The 17,264-nt window shown below is 48.6% G+C and overlaps 1 protein-coding gene across 2 annotated transcripts in view; it reads left to right on the top strand.

The window, feature by feature from the left end:
• Positions 1 to 17,264, top strand: part of ST14 (ST14 transmembrane serine protease matriptase) — a 50,666-nt gene that overhangs the window by 7,443 nt on the left and 25,959 nt on the right. The gene's annotated exons all lie outside the window — the stretch shown is intronic.

Genomic DNA, 17,264 nt, shown 5'->3' on the forward strand with positions numbered 1-17,264 from the left:
TTTGACAAACAAAATATGCAGAATTTTGGGTTTTTTTGGTGCAGAATTTTGGGCACAGAATTCCCTCAGGAGTATATATCACAACTAGTGCTTCCCCCTATTCACTTGGCCAGTAACCCTGGCAAAGAAGGAAACCGGGTTGGTTTGGTGTGATTTGTTCTTAACAAATCTGTACCGGTTATTAATTATAACCCTATTATCCTCTAGGTCAGTGGTCCCCAAACTTTTTTTGTCTGTGCTTCCCCTTACCTGGTCTGTGTTCCCCCAGGACCAGGAGACAGTGGCAGAGGCCAGGGTTGGACCTGCGGGTGGGGGCAGAGCAGGGCAGGGTGATGCTCCCTGCCCGCCCCCATGGGAGTTGGCTTGGGCCAGACACCCTGTGCCCCCCCCCGAACATTCCTATGTGCACCTCGCTAGAGGCAGGGGTGAAAGTAAAATTGAGTTCTTACTGGTATGAGGTTGGCTCTGGCTCCCCCAAAAGGGGTGGGGCCTCTGACAGAAGGGGCGGGGCTGGGGGGGGGGTCAGCCCATCTGTGCTGTCTGGCCTTTGCTGCCCGAGGCTCCAGCAGCGATTTAAAGGGCCCGGGGCTCCAGCCGCTGCTGCAGCTGGAGCTCTGGGACCTTTTAAATCATGGCCCCGGGGTAGCTGCTACTTTTGCTCCCCCCCGCACCCCCAGCGGCCGGGGGGACAAAAGGGGCAACGACATTAAAGTGGTGCCACGGCAGCTCTTTAAGCAGGGTCCTTAGTCAGCGGTACGGGCCGGTACCGGCGGCTACTTTTTACCAGTACACCATACCGGTCCGTACCGCCTTACTTTCACCCCTGCCTATAGGTCTGCCGCACAGTTCGGGGACCACTGCTCTAGGTGCTTACAAATTGAATAATAGCTTCTTCCAGTATCTTTCTAGGTTTCAGGAGTTAGGCTGGTTGGTTTATAATTCTCTCTTCCCCCATTTAAGGATAGAGCTGAGAGTATCAACTAATGATTAGCCTCCAGGGGCTTGTGTGTGTGTGTGTGTGTTTTAAATGCCAAATATCTCAGGAGTTGGCAACAAATCTATTCCGCTGTGTCATAGGCCTTAGCCTGCTACAAATAATGATGGAGATTCTTCTTTAGCTCAAATGTAGGTTTCAGAGCGGCAGCAGAGTTCTAGGTGGGACCAGATTTCTTGCCCTAGTTAAGTGTAAATCCCTGCCAGCTGGTATGGATGGTAAAATGTTAGAATTTCCATCTACTCTCTCTGTGTTAGTGTCTGATGCAAAGTGCTTGTATCTGTCTTCTGCTGTTCGTATTAATGGGCCTGAATTGGAACCTGGATTCCCCACCCCTTAAAAACAAAACCAAAAACCCTCTGGCGAAGTCTGGCTCTGGCCTTCATTACTCAGGGAGACCATTGCTAGGTGTTGAATTCCTGACTGTTTTCTATTTGCTGTACGGTGGCTGCCATACATCTATTGTCATTTATTGCTAGTTAAATAGCATCAGGTGACTAATGGAGGAATATCATGAACATATTCTATCTTGGGGGGTGGGAGGGGACCCAAGATTTGTATTTATGCTTAATTAAGAACCCAGAGAGGATGCTTGGTGCAATCTGAATCGTGATGCTGCCTGTGGTCTGTCTACTGTAAGCTCCCTGGGGCAATCAGCCACGTGGCGTGCTGGGTGCCTTTGAGGAATGGCGACAATATCAAAGCAGGTGCATCAGACTTGATCCTGCCTGCACACCCCAAACTCCCACTGAAGTCAATGGGAGCTTGGCATGCAAGATCAAGTCATAACTATTGGGTTTTAAGTAAAACTCCCTATTGATTTCCATGTGGGATTCTGCTTGAAACTCCTTGAGGGAGACAGTTCCTTGGGGGGGGCTTTTTTTTTTTTTTTTTTTAACGTCTTTACCTCTCTACAGCTGTATTGGAGAATAGCTTTTTTTTTTTTTTTTTTTTTTTTAAAGGGTGCACACAAGTGTCAAGGCCTGCTTCCTTGCTCACAAATAGAGGTGTAAATTGGGGTTTAAAATCCATTGACATGATGAATAGCGTTTCACTGGTCTGAGATAGATCAAAATCAGGACCATAAAGTAACTTTTTAGTCCAAAGAATTCTGAAGTCTTATTTAAAGTTCTATCCACGTGTCTGATGCAGCCACTTCTGGGGTGCAGGGCACCAGCCAGCTGGCATGCAGCACACTGCCCAAAGGCAGCTGGGTAGGTAACCCTTGCCTGGGGCTCTGGACCAAATCTTTAATGTTTATGCATAGCATAATGGGCCTTGGCTTTCAAGTCTCCTCCATGAGAATCCTCCACAGTAAACATAACGGGATTCAGTTTCTCATCTAACTCGGGAAGGCAACAAGATGAGTTGGCTTAGTGGGGAGTTGAACTTGTGGCTCTAAAGAGTCAAGGTAGCTTCTAACCAGAGGCGTTGCACACTCAGCCCTCCTTACCCAGCTTTACCCTGAACTGATTCCCACTGGTCTTTCCCCCTTTGTCAGGAAGGACACTTGTGTTGGCAGGATGCTCTGTGTCTCATTTCCTGCAATTGATTCCTTCCTTAGGTTAATCTCCATTTTATAATCTAATTGTCCTTTAACAAGGAACTGGGGAGGAAGAGAAATGCGAAAACTGACAGGATTTCTCTGCTATCCTAAGGCTGTTTAGTTTCAGGCTTCTTATCTTCAATTGTGTTTGTTCTTATCAAAAGCCTATTCCAGCTCTGCATGAAAAGGACCAGTGATGACCTTTTGTTCTATACTTCCATAATGGTGCAAGCAGAGTTTACAAAGGATCTGGGTGCAACACTGTTATCAAACTGAATTGGTTGAACAATTCTGACCTTGTGCTGGTTCCTCATGCTTAGCCTCGTGCTCCCCAACTAACAGCTGTTAGGTTTGTTCTCTGTAAAAGGAAGGTGACCCCATTTCACTCCCATACCTGTACATTACAGCTAATATGTGAACACTCGCTCTCATTTGAAATGTAGTGTGAAATCTCGTGTGAAATGTAGACCATTTTAAATTACGTGCCCACTTTGAACATGTACATTTTGTTGGCTTTTGGATTGTTTAGGTTACTTTGTCATATGCACCATGTGCCGGCTCTCGTGATTTTTATCATAAGTCTCGCGATATGTAGTGCATTTCTTAAAGCACCAGGTCCTGGAGCCATGTGGTTGCTGAGAATCTTAGTTCGTAAAATAATCATCAGAATTAATAAAGCTAAGTGGCTAGCCTACATAGTTCCAGATAAAAGCTTGAAAATGTGTCCTCAAGGGCTCAAAACCCAGCAGGCAAATAACCCCCGCTAACAAGTATTGTTGTGTGTTTGTTTTTAAATGTCATGATTTTGTGGAATGCAACTCATGACTTTGTTTTCTTTGGGCTTGGCTATTGGTTTTTAAGCAGAACTTCTTGTTGATTTCAATAGGGAATTCTGAAAACCCGCTGTGGGATGCAGTTCCATGTGGTTTTTAATCATTACTGCTGTTACATCTTGCAGCATGAAAACAAATCATATTTTCATGTTTTTCTGGTTTCAACTGTAATGCTGCATGATTAGGTTCTTGTGCTGGGACAAGGGAAATAAAGTGAAATTGACATATCTAACAGTTAGTTACTGACTAGTCAGTTTGCTTCCAGGCTCTGGGATGTGGCACCATGGTGGACCTGTATGGAGTTCAGGGGAATATTTAGGATGAGATATTTCAAAGTAATCAAAGAGATTGGGATGCCCAATTCCCATTCAAATTAATATGAATAGTTTAAAGTGAATATCATGCCCTTACTGGACAGAAATATCCTGTTTCCATTAGAATCACTGAATATGTGTGTGGGAAGACTTAGAGATAAAAAGGCATCTACTACTCTAAAGGTTTTTATGGGAAGCTTGTTTCTGCAAATTTTGACCTGACTGTCTAAAGTCCAGGAGAGTTTTGCCATTGACTTCACTGGGAGCAGCATCAGCTCAAGTACTTGTGTCTCAAGCACAGAGTTGGACGTAATTTGTCTGGATGCAAGTCTGTCTTGAAATAGTCTCTCCTGAGCATGTGTGTGAGAATGGGGAATTAAAGTGTGATCTATTTCTTTAGCGGTGTGGAGCATCCCAAGCCTGTCTGGTTTGGAAGGCTGAGTTGAATGATGTGATGCTGTTTTTGCCCCTTCTGGTACTTGCCGCCGGTCAGTTCTGTATTACAGACTTCTGTCAGACATAGCTGTACCAGCAAAAGCCCTCAGTGTAGACACAATTGTAGTGGCAAAGCTGTGTGGTTTTGCTGTTATAAGCTGCATCCCCACTAGGAATGCTTTGCCAGTGTAGTATACCGGGATAGCTGTGCTGACAAGACCTTCCAAGGGTAGACCTGGCCCCAGGCTGCATATTTGGTGTTGATTTGACTAATCCTTATTAAACATCAGCCTGGGCAGATGAGACCTGGGATGTGCAGGTCTTTGGATTCACAGGTTGGGGACTGGAGTCTTGAATGGAAAGATTTATTTACAGATGACAACAAAAAACTTTGCTGAACGGCCCTGAATCAGATGCCCGATCCAGTCCAGCAGCCTGCTTGGTTAGATGACGTGCCTTTTCCTAGAGCTCTCAGCCAGCCCTCTGACTTTTGACCTCTGGACATGTGTGGGGCCCTCTTCTTGTCCAGGCACTCTTGCTTTAGGGTTTCTCTCAATACGTGTGTCACTAGCACTTTGAGATGCTTGCAGGTCTGTACAGAGACGAGAAGAGCTGGTAGCTAGGCCTTGGAAAGGACAGACCCCTGTGCCGAAGTGATGGCTTGGCTGGGTCGTATCAGGTTGAGTCTCGTGTGCCTAGCGTTTCATGCCTCCAGTTTTTATTCTGCTTATCCCAGAACCCTGCGGTGATGGTGGAGAGATGGAACTCAAGTGTAGTACCCGCAAAGCAGAAGATGTGCTGGATGCCACAGCTGACAACACTTAGCCCTTGCTGACCATGGGTGTGGGAGGCAAACCCGCAGCCCAATCAGGGCTGCTCCCTCAGCTGCCCCTCCAGCAGAGCTGCGGTGAGTCACCGTAACAACCCAATTGCACTCGCTCACCCTTCCCGCAGAGCCTGCAGTGACTCGGTCACATGGCAGCAGCCTGTCCCAGAGTAGAGCCTGGGTCAGATGACCTGCTCCCCTCCCATGCCCCCGGGTATTTCTCCAACCCCGCCAGAGCTGCAGATCACCACCCGACCAGGAACCCTCCTGCGGCCTCGCGGTGTGTCAGGCGTTCGAGCCCTACTCTGACCTTGCTCCAGCCTTGCCTCCACTTCCTGACCTTCCTGACTACTCGGCTTTGACCTTTGGCCTGGACCTGGATCCCAGCTACGGTACTGATTCTGGCTCGTCTGTGGACTCTGATCTCAGTTCTGACGCCTGGATCACAATTGCAGCACCACCCTGGGCCCCGTCCCGTCCCTACGGCCGGCTTCGACCTCTTCTCCAGCTAGTAGGGTGCAGCTGAACACTAACTGCAGGTAAAACCAAAGACTAAATTTCATTTAGCATTGGTTCGGAAACGGAGGTTAAAACAGACTTTTGAAAAGCTTGTGTGAAACAGCCATGACGTGCTGTAACGCCATCCTTCCCCACTGGTGCTACCCGGTCACGTCCTGTCTTGGGCAGGCCGTGAGCTGGACTGCAAGCTCTTTGGGGTAGACTGTGTTGGAAAGGGTCCTGTTCATCTCTGGGCATTGCATTAATCGCGGACAAAGGTGATGCTGCGGTTCCGGACCCCTGGGCCATGCTGTCCTGCAGTTGAATGACTTTCCAGTATTACTTTCCTTTCACCTCTTTTTGCTCATTCTTCCTGATCTATTGCCCTGCAGCCTTCTCAGCTGGAGCTGCCGAGCAAGCCAAGGCCTGCAGCCTGAATCAGAGCCGCTGGCTCTAAACACACCAGGGTTTTGGAAAGGTCACAGGTAACCTTTCTCCTGGTAAATCCTGATCCTCATGAGGCGGTGAAATCCCTCCTGGAATTTGGGTATTGGCAGCGTGGGGAGAGCAGGTATTGGGTGACACTGCCGACTGATGCCAGCAGCACAGAGCCCCGAGATCGCTTGCTCCCTTTTGAGAGTGTTCATTGGTTTAGCTGGAGGATAGGTCTCTGGAGGTACAGTGGGGTGTGGGCTGATGGTGAAGGCGAAGTATCCAGCACCGGGTCTGTGCCTTCTGCTCTACCCAGTCCCTCACCGCAGACGTGTCTGTTGTCCTGCACACTCAGTCCCTGCCTTTTGCCAGCGTGGATCTCATGCCTGTGCCCGGAAACTATCCTCCGGCCGCTGTGCCTTTCCTGGGACCCCACCAGCCACGTAGCTGGAACTTGATCTCTGCCTCATGTCAGAGCTAGGATGGGAGGGTGCCATCAGCCCTGTGGTGCCGGGCACATGGCTTGAAAATTCCAGGTTCGGCTCCGGCTTGGGTGGGGTGGAGGGAACTTTTTTGTTGTTAAACAAAAATCCTTCTTATGTTCATGTTGCGAGAAGAGCTGGGGGAGGTGTGGAGAACAAAGACGTGTCCTCCTCCCCCCGCAGTGCGGAGTGAGCGGGAGTGAGAAGCAGCCTGGGTGAAGCCCGGTATCCCACGTGCTGGATAGCTTATTGCAACTGTAGCGTTTGTTCTTGCTATCACTGTGTCGCATGGCCTGGCCGCTCAGAACTGTACGGTCACAGCAGGCTAGGACTCTCTGATCCTCCCTCTCCCCAAACAAAGTCCTCTACCACCTCAGCAAAGGAAACTCACCATTTGGTGCTAGCAGTATAGGGCTAATGGCACACAGCTGAGCACTTTTAATCCCATCCAGTAGAGGGCAGTGGTGTGTACACACACAAACCTTTAGTGGGTGTGGTTGTGTTTAAATCCCGCGTGCTGTTAGGTCAGGCATCTCTCAAATTGTAGTGGCTCGATCGTCTGAACAGCGCGGTGATGCTGAGCAGTGGCGGCTTGTTCCATGAGCAGGGTGCTGCACTGCACGCCCACCCGTGAGCGGTCTGCCAGCTAGAGAAGCCGATGCCTCTGATCCTGAACGCCTCTGAGTCACCATGGCGATACAGCGTCACGCTCCAAACACAGCCTGGCTCTCTGAGCAGGGGATCCCATCAGCTCCTCTCTGCCGGCTGGGGTGTCTGCTCTTCAGCAAAACCTTCCTAGTTCAAAGATCTGCCCCCTCTCCCTGCTGCCCATGCATGCTCTGGGCATGCTGCTGGCAGCGTGAGTCATTGCTTTCCCTGAAGTTCTGGTTTGTCTAGACAGATCACGATTCCTGTCTAAAAATACCTTGAACAGCCAGATCACAGAGGAGGAAGAGGTTCACTATTCAGGGAACCGCACTCTTCCTCCTCTGGGCCACATGTCGTCACCAAGTGAACAGCTGTACCTGGAGGCTGGGGAAAGCCACTGCCCTGCTGGCATTTCAGACCAGAGAACTGGGGGGCTTGTGGCGCAGCGCCTGTCTTTACGGGGATGCATGTGGAATGGCGTTCCCCTGCTTTCAGGTGTCCTGAATATAACAGCAAAGCTGGACGGGCTCGCTGTTGGCCAGCACGCTGCCTGACTGAGAACAGAATTCAAACTGACTGGCCATGACAGCTGATGCAGTGGGTGGGTCCTTAGAGCTGGCCATGGTTTGGCTTTCAAGCCTCCCCAAGCTCTCCTTACTGGTAAGAGACCCACAGAGGGTCTCCAATCACTATTAAAAACTAAGTTTACATCTCCCATCGTTTCCAAAGTGGGTGAGTCCCCTTATCCCCCACTTGCCCATGGGGAAGCCTAGGCACAGAGGAAGTGCTTTGCTCAAAGCCACAGAGGAAGTCTGACAAGGTAGATAAAAATCAGTGACTTAAAAAAAAAAACACGATTTTTTTAATTTAAATCGAATTTTTTTTGATAAAGTGCCTTTTGAGGGAAAAACCTATCTAAATATTGTTTTAATAAAGATACATTATAGCTTAAAGATATCTATCTCATCATGGAATAGGGATTATAAATTGTAATTCTGTAGTATGAGACAATATATTCATGTCATGTTTAAGAAAAGTTTTGTAAATGAGTTCCAATAGTTCATGGATTAGGGACTCAATTTTATGGGGTTCCAGGGGCTTCTGTATAGATTATTTAGGTTAATCTTTCTATCTACCCAATGGGACTCAGTGCTCAGTCTACATGATTCCATCAGAGATGCTTAGTTTTGCAGTTCTCAAACTGTGGATATTTCTCTCCGGAGGTAACATGCTTGTTAACAGCAAAAATGTTTTTAAATAAATAAATTTAATAATATATAGAGGTGAGAAATAACAGACCTCAACCCTATTGTCCCTCTGCAAATTTGTGTACACAGTGTCAATCTCTTACCTCTCTCTAAAAGTGCAGAGTTTCAAAAAGTTCTATGAATAGAAGATTGTTGGGGGTGGAATAGATCTGGACAAGGAGAAGAAGTCTGGCAATAAATGTGAGAAGGGAGGGACATATGCTTCTCTGTTAAAATTTATGTTTGCTGTTGAAGAAAAAAATCCAGTGTACTTAACGTTGTTGTTTTTAGTTAAATAAAACAATTTAAATGTCTGGTGGGTGATGTTCTCCTCCTAATACAGCATGGCAAGAAAATCCTTCAAATTTTAATGATAGTTCAGCTCCCAATGACTTCATAGATATCTGCTTCAATTACCTTTGGTAAATGAAATAACCAAACAATCATTCAATTTCTGATATAGCTGTAAAACTAATCTGAAAAGTTTTCAAAATAAGCCACTGTTTAAAAATGTATAGTGTGTACCTTCTAAAAAAGAGACATCTATCTCTGAGTTGTGAAGAATATGTATGAAGGTTATAACAACCAACAAGAATGCACTTTTATGTAGAAAACCATGATTAAATTGAGTCTTCCTGAATATAGACACTACTGTACTAGGAGGGCAGAACTGTCTAGTTACACTGGGGGAGGCATGGGGAGACTGAGTGACTTCCCCAAGGTGGCACAAGAAGTTTGTGGCAGAGCAGGGAATTGAACCTGGGTCTTCCAAGCCCCAGGCTAGTGCCCTGACCACTGGACTATCCATTCCAGACTCTGCTGCTCTCTCCTTCTGGCACTTTGGAAATCACTCACACTCTTTGCCTCGGTTTCCCCAGTTGTAAAACAAGACTAATACCCATTTGTGTAAAGAGATGCGAGGCTGGGATTTTCAAAGCAGATTAAGGGAATTAGGCCCCAGTGCCTAACCCCCTTAGGCTGCTTTGAAAGTGAAACATGCTTACTATTACTACCTGAAAGCCATTGCCCTGTGGTGGACAAAAGGGGGCTAGAAGGAGAATGGCAGGGAAGGTATATTTCCATTCTGTGCCCCCTGAGAATTAACGTCCATGAAAGGAAACACTTGTTGGCAGGTAGACGCTGAGTCTAAGAGAAGACACACTCTCAATTCACGACATGTCATGTCACCTTAACCCATGATCAATGGTTTGGTTTCTGTACCAAGTGTCTGATGTCTCTCTAGTCCTCTTGCCTGATCGGTGTGTAATGTTTCCTCCTTGCAGGATGCTGCACTGTTACTGATTGCGTCCTCCCTGGCATGGATAACAGCTAATCCAAGCCTGGCAGACACAGCAGTGGAGTCCAGAGGAATTTGCTAGGGGGATACAAGGGGTAGAACAGGAGGAAAAAGGGGAAAGAAATGAGCAAAATGAAAACTTGGTGGAGTAGTTCCCTAGAGATGGTGGGATGCTCTTTCAGTATAAGCTCTCTCTCTCTCTCTACTGGCAAAACTCAAGGACTCTCCTCCTTAGTCTACACTGGAAGACCTCTAGCGACCTTGCAATGCAAATATGATTTACCTGGGAAGCGTTACAGCTACTGCAGTGATGGGCCTTAGAAGAAAAAGGGAAAATGAAATATATGGTAGGAACAAAGTTTTAAGATTTTCAACCAAGGTGATGAGCCTCTTCTATCCTCATCCATCAGTTGTCTGCAGGTGTATCCTGTGTTTAGGAGATGCAGGGTTCTGACTAGTGGTTTTTCAGGGAAAGGGGATCAGCACTTTGAATGGGTTTGAATAGGGGGCTTGGAAATGGCAATACCAGCTGGGAAGAGCCAGGACCGGCTCCAGGGTTTTTGCCACCCCAAGCGGTGGGGGGGCGGGAAAAGCCGCGATCGCAATTGTGATCAGCAGCACTCCGGCAGCAGCTCCACCGCGCCGCTTTCTTCTTCGGGAATTCGGTGGCAGGTGCTTCCCTCCGAGAGGGGCCCGCTGCCGAACAGCCCGATGTGCCGCCCCTTCCCCTTGGCTGCCCCAAGCACCTGCTTGCTAGGCTGGTGCCTGGAGCCGGCCCTGGGAAGAGCTCATAATGCAAACTACGTAGTTTGGATCCCAACTTCTTCTGGGATGGGGATGGTGTCTTGTGTCTTCAGAGCAAGGGGGTTGGCTTGAGTAGGCCTGCTGGGAGCTGGTGTGAATTAGCAAGCCTCATCCCAAGATCCATGGGCACATAACCTCCTCTGAAATGTGGTTTTTAAATCCGCTCTAATTGGTTAACATTCCTACAGCACTTGGAAGATGTCAAGTGCTAACTAAGTATTCTATATATCGCATTGCCCAGCTGTTAGTCTGGGATCAGACTGAAATTAGGGCCAGCGTGTTAGGAAGTGTGACCTAGAACTCAAAGAAGGAGATTGGAAGATGCGGTGAATGTGAGAATTTCGGAGGGACAGGGATCATTGATGTCCAAAGGCCCAGGTTTGAAGCTGTGGAGGCTGCATGCCCACTATTGTGGAACTGTGTGACTCTTCGGGGTCTGGCACACAGAGTTTTTTTTTCTTTCAGATTATTCAGTTTGAATAAAAAAAATCCATGATTCTCTCAACTGTAATTGTGGGCACTCTAGGATCCTTTGGTATTATGGACATTACTCTTATATTGCAGAACAAGAACAAATCTAGCAGAATACCAGTGTGAATTCCTTCGTTACAAAATCTCTGCATTTTTCAGGGGAGGAAAAAAATGTGGATGTAGATGGATTGGTTTGTGGGGGCTCTTTTTTGGACTAACTTGCTTTGATCTTGTTGACTGACGTTAGTTGCCTTCCCGTTGAGTCATCGGGGCTGCTAAGGAGGAGAAATTGTAGTTTTCTGCCTCTGCCTAAAGGGCTGAAGCGCTGTGTGTGGGTTAAAATGACAGATGGCCTCCTGTCTCGAGAGTGGTGTGAAGGGAGAATAGGGCTCCATGCCATTCCAAGCTACCCAATGATTGACATGACTCCCCACCAATGGCAGACAAATCCAGCTGTAGCGTATCTAGCAGAACTTTTTTATCCTGTAGTTAAAAGCTGAGTCGTGGGAGTAGAGTCAACGAATCAGGTCAAATGAAACCAGCCCACAGATTATGCAATAGCTAGGGAGGACTTGTGGTCGGATGGGCAGAGAGCTATAAAGCAAAGACTGGAACAGGAGAATCTACTTCCAGCGTCTGAGAACTGAATGTATTTGGTGAATGATTTTAGGCCCCCAGTTTTACTTTGTAAAGCTGAATCTTCGGGGTTTTTTGCTGATCGTTGCATGGGAACATAGCAGCTGGTGGAAGGTGCCACGTTAACAGCCCCGGAGACTGAAGGCTCCTGTTTAACCACAGAGCGCTTATGGCACAAGGCGCAGCAATGCAAACTGCTTCCTCACTGTTCTGTCCTCTCCCTGAGCGGAGAAGGTGACAGGCCAGGAATGCTGATGGAACCTGGTTCCCTGCATGCCATTAGAGAACATGTCACTGGGCCACCTGCAGTCGTGGTCCTTTAACCGCCTGCCCTGCGGGAAGGGAAGGTCTTTTTTACAGCAGCTCAGGGCTGATCTACACTACACAGCTAGATCGACATAAGGCAGCTTGCGCTGACCTAATTATGTCAGTGTCCACCCCACAGCCTTCCTCCCGCCGATGTAAGTGCCCTAATATACTGACATCATAACTCCACCTCCACGAGAAGCATAGGGCTTATGTCGGTGTAGTTAGGGCAATGCAGTGTCTGTGTAGACACTGCTTCCCTTCCGTCGGCTGTCTTGTCAATTTCACAGCTCAGGCAGCTAGAGCCTACCTGCCCCCTGCTCCCCTGGAGAGGCTGGATCCCTTTCCTGCTGGGGTGAGATGCCTCAAGTGGCTTTCCCCACTCAGTGCAGGGGAGCCCATGAGGCAGCCAGGGAGTTGCCAGCGGAGCTGAGAGACAGGGCTCTCATCTCCCCACACTGCCCTTCTTCGGTTGGCGGAGGCGCTTTCTAGTGTAGACATACCCTCGGTGGTGTTCAATGGAATTCACCTTGCAGGACAGGTGGAATTTGAGAAGGCTCGGACTAGCAGCACCTTGTTTTTCTGAACAAAAACGTGAGCGTTGCCTTTCCCACTCTAGTAGCGGAGAGCGGCCCGCTCTGTTTAATCAGGAGCAAAGCTTGTGAGAGGTGTGAAGGGAATAGAATTCAAACCTGCAAAGTTGTCCCCTGGTGACAGCTGGGGCTGGGGCTCTTGCAGCCATTGGAGATGCCAGGTGTGCTCTTCTCTCCCAAAGAGCGGTGATGTTGGGATGGTTAGCTTAAAATAAGACTCTTACGTGCAGTTTTCAGAGTAGCAGCCGTGTTATCTGTTATCTGTATCCGCAAAAAGAACAGGAGTACTTGTGGCACCTTAGAGACTAACAAATTTATTGTAGCATAAGCTTTTGTGGGCTACGGCATCCGAAGAAGTGGGCTGTAGCCCACGAAGGCTTATGCTCTAATAAATTTGTTAGTCTCTAAGATGCCACAAGTCCTCCTGTTCTTTTTACGTGCAGTTGTGGCTGTTGGAGTTATACTGTAGCTGGAGGGGAGGGGACCTTGTAAGGGTCATGGCTGGATTCGGAGAAGCATCTGGACAACCTCATTCTATTCTGAACCTCTTGGTCAGCACAACTGGGCTGGAAGCCTCCCAGGAAGGAGGTTTCCTAGGGGATTGCAAGCACATTTGGGAGTGTGGCGAGCACCGCATTGCCATCCCAAAGCAGTCAAAGCACATGAATCAAATTCCAAACAAGCATGGGATTGGCTCAGAGATGAGATTTTTTTTTTTTTTTTTGCTTTTATATGCTACACTGGAGGCTTTTTATTTTCTTTCTGCTTCCGGAGTCTTCAGGGTTTGCATTTTCAAGCTTTTCTTTGTAACCATGAAGCTAGACCATTATTTAGTCCTTTATTTCAAAGGAAAGCTGAGATTCTGAGGGGATAACGTGACATCAGGAGCCGGGGTTTTAAGAAAAGCAACTGCTATAATGAATGATGATAAAATCAGGAGAGTTGGCAATTCTATTAAAATGACCTTGATGGAGGTATTTTATGGCCAGTTATTGATACTGAGGAGAAATTTGTCAGAACCTCCAAGAAGTTTTGGTTCCAATTGGTTTCTGTTTGTCCATCCTGATTAATGTGCACAGTAAATTGGTCCATTTATGCAATATTTCGGTTTCATGGCGATCAGTCTGTCCTTTCTTCTGTTGCACCCAGCCTCATGGGAATTGCATGCTGTCTAGGCAAAGCAGGTCTGTATGGTGTGGGCCATCGTGGACTTCATGGTGGCTCTGCTCTTCTCCCTTTTTTGGTGGACAACCCATCTGATTATCAAGTCACAGCTGTACACGGTGGTATTACAAACGCTCCACAGAGTCAGCTGATGAAGAGACAACCAAGGGTGCTAGCAGCCATCTTAATAGATCCGGCTCTCTCAGGGCTTTATGGTAACGATGTGCATCTGAGTCTTGGACTAATTAATTCTGCCAATAACTTGAAAGAGCTGATGAGAACACTGTGTTCCTTTAGTATCCAGGGCCTTTCAATGACCATTTTAATAGTTACTTATAAAGGGTTACATTTACACAGGGCTTGGCAAATCATCAGGAGAATGTGTTCTGTCCTGGACAGCTTGGGATAAAAGGCCTGAGGCCATGGCTTGGGAAAGAGGGTTTGGAGAGGTTATTGGGGAAGAGGGCACGGTAGGGAGTGTTAGGGGAGAGGGCTGGGCTCAGCAGCGGACAGGAAGTCGCAGACCATTCTAAATTTGGAGGCTGGGGGGGAAATAAGGGAAGGTGCAAAGATGAGAATCAGCGACAGAAGCAGTACAGAGCTTTGCAAGCACTAGGGCAAATAGCCGGGGAGAGCAGATACATGGATCAGGTAGGAGGCGGCTGAGCAGGGCCTCGCCCTAAAGGGTCCTTGGATTTGTTGTGAGGAGCCTTGAGGAGAGGCAACATGGCCAAGATGAAGGGGATGGCAAGGTGAGCTGGGCAGCAGTTAGGGACAGGCTGGAGTAGGCTGCAGTGCTCGAGGGGAGAGGTGGCCCAGACTTGCTCGTTACTAGGCGCATTTCAAGCTGAAGGGTCCCAGGGCGTTTCACAAATTGCACCCCATCAGCACAGAAATACAGCCACCTCGCGATGAGAAGGGGGGCAGCCAGCATGCTATAGGGGAGCAGAAACTTGGCCAGTGAACTGGGGCTCCGAACCCCTGCTCTCATGAGGAGTCCCCTGGGGTTTTTAATATCCCTTCCTAGCAGGTAGGCCTTGGTGGGGTCAGAGGCTCAGAAAGGCATGGTGAACTGTACGAAGCTCTGGATACGGGGCAGAATGAAGGGCTGCGTTAGCCTAGGTGGGATTCGAGCCCCTTTTAGTAGGATGTGTCTAGACTGCAGGACTGATGCTAAGAACTCTGCCACGCCCTCTGGATGGTGCATAAAACAGGAAATACCGCAAGGGTAAAACGAGACACCCTCTTGAATCAGTGTCTGAGTGTACAAAGTGCGTGCAAACACAGTTCATACCAAGGCTGGCGACTGGGCCGATGCAAAGAAGTTTTGCGCCCTAGGCGAAACTTCCACCTTGCGCGTGCCCCCCCCCCAAGCCCTGTGGCAGCTCTCCGCCCTGAGGCGCCCCCACCACGGCAGCTCCCCCCATCCCTCCCCGGGGAACCGTGCGGCAGCTCCCCACCCCAGCTCATCTCTGCTCTGCCTCCTCCCCGAGCACGCCGCCCCTGCTCTAATTCTCCTCCCCTCCCAGGCTTGCGGCGCCAAACAGCTGATTGGCGCTGCAAGCCTGGGAGGCGGGAGAAATGGAGCGGCAACTGCGCGCTTGGGGAGGGGGTGTAGGAATGATGTAAAAAAAAATTGGGGGCACCGCTTTTTGGCGCCCCCAAATCTTGGCACCCTAGGCAACCGCCTAGTTTGCCTAAATGGTAGCACCAGCCCTGGCTGGCGAGAAACAGAAGCGAATGCAGACTATATCACACGCTTGCTCCTTCCTCTTTGCCCCTCTTTCTGTGATCTGGGAAGGAAATGCACAGGCTGTTTCTGGGTCCCTCCCTGGCCTGGCTGAGTTTTCTCTTTGCAGGTACGTGGGAGGGGTGAGGCGAGCTGGAGGCGGGGCAAAGGTTGTGAGAAAGTGAAACTCCCGTGTGTGTTCCTGAAACCCTCCCAGTATGTGGCAGTGAGTTCTTCAGCCCCTCCCTGCAGCCTCTGGGTTTCTGTCTATTCATGCTGCAGCTGAGTCAGGCTCCTGAGCGCTCTTTTCTACTCCTTGACCCTGCTCTGGCGTGCGTTTGTGTGGCGTTCCCTCGGTAAGTGTGAAAACCACAGGTGCTCTTAGCCATGAGGGGAGGGGTGCTGCCCATAGATTTGACTCTCTTAAAGCTAGCACTCAAACGCTCTGCTTAGACGTAGACCGGCAAACTTCACAGCTTGACTCTTGGTGACCTGTTCTTGGGCAGGATGTCCCTGTATGAACATCTGACAGTCAAGTGTCAGAAACAGTGATATCTAATGGTTAGAGTGAGGAGACCCTTGGCTCAACTCCCAGCCTTGCCACTGCCAGCCAAGTCACTTTGCCCCTCGGTGCCTCCGTTTCCCTAGCTATGAGAGGTTAATACTTGCTTACCCTTGTACTTAAGGGCACATCTACGCTAGCACATTTTGCTACTAGTAGTGCTCCTCTACTATTCTATATCTGCTGTTATACTGCCCTCATCACCCTGATATCCTAGCACCTTTCAGCTGTGAGTAACTAAACTCTATTGTGTGCTCTGTTGCGCCTCTGTTCCTCTCCCCCGGGGGAGAACTGTACGTGCTGTGGAGTGTTTTGTTTGGGGTTTGTTTATGTCCATGCTGCTCTGCGTTTGTTAGAGGCGGCAGGTCAAAGTCATGTGCTTGGAACTGGAAGCAGGAGGCGGGGAGGTTTGGGATGGTTCTTAGTGCCCGTGGGAGTTTGTTCTGCAGTCTCAGCCAGGCCCCCGAGAAAACTCTGTCTCCTGCACGGGCTGGTGGTGATTTATGGCAAGGCTGGAAGCTGGAGTGGAGACAGGACCAGGGAGCTCTGATCTCCTGCTACCCTGCGAATTATGGTGCAGCCTGCTGGTGTGGACAGAGCCCAAGCTCCATGTGGTGCCCACATCCTGATGGAGTATCTTTGTCCACTGTCTTTCTGTGCTCCCTAGATCCGTGTGCTCCTTCATGCTCTCCCAGTGTCCCACATGAGAGTTCTTGGTTTTATGCTACTGAAACTAATGGCATGAGCTTCTCTCTGAACCTAGTACATTTTGCATGTCAGTAGCCTCTTTCAACCAAGAATTTCAAAGTACTTTACAAACCTCTCTCTCTAAACCTCACAACGCTCTTGTAATGATCCCATTTCCAGGTGAGTTTAAGTAACTTGCTAAAGTCACTAAGCAAACTGGAGACGGAATCCTACATCCTAGTTCCCTATGATAACCCCTAGTCTCACTTCCTTCCATACGTCTCACTGGTCTCCTCTCTTTAAGCAGTCACAGCTCCTGACTGGCGTGTTCACACACTCGGTCTGTTTTCACTTTTGATTTCCTTTAATTGGATCGACTTACCTTTTTGTGAATTCATGAGCTGCTTGAATTCGGGTTGCAGAAGCATCTTGACTTTCCTGCTTCCAGGAAAGTTTTGCAAGTTATTTAGTTTGGTGTGTGTTGCAATACGCACCCAGCTGCGTGTGGTGCATGCATGTTGCAGAATTGTTTTGAGTAACTTCCTGTTGGTTTCATCAGCTTGAAGACAAAGCTCTCATAAGGTTATAATGTCGTGATTTGCATATGTGTACCAGGGCCACCTGTTAGGTGGACTGTTGACCTGCTCAGTCTTTTGGCAGAGCTGATCTCATTGGGTAGGCCTGTACCTTGGGACCCAGTCGTGTGTGTGTGGGTGCATTGGCCAACAACTGCGGTGTCTGTGATTCAAGGATCACTTCG

This window comes from Malaclemys terrapin, chromosome 15, assembly GCF_027887155.1.
Source record: "Malaclemys terrapin pileata isolate rMalTer1 chromosome 15, rMalTer1.hap1, whole genome shotgun sequence".
Lineage (NCBI taxonomy): Eukaryota > Metazoa > Chordata > Testudines > Emydidae > Malaclemys > Malaclemys terrapin.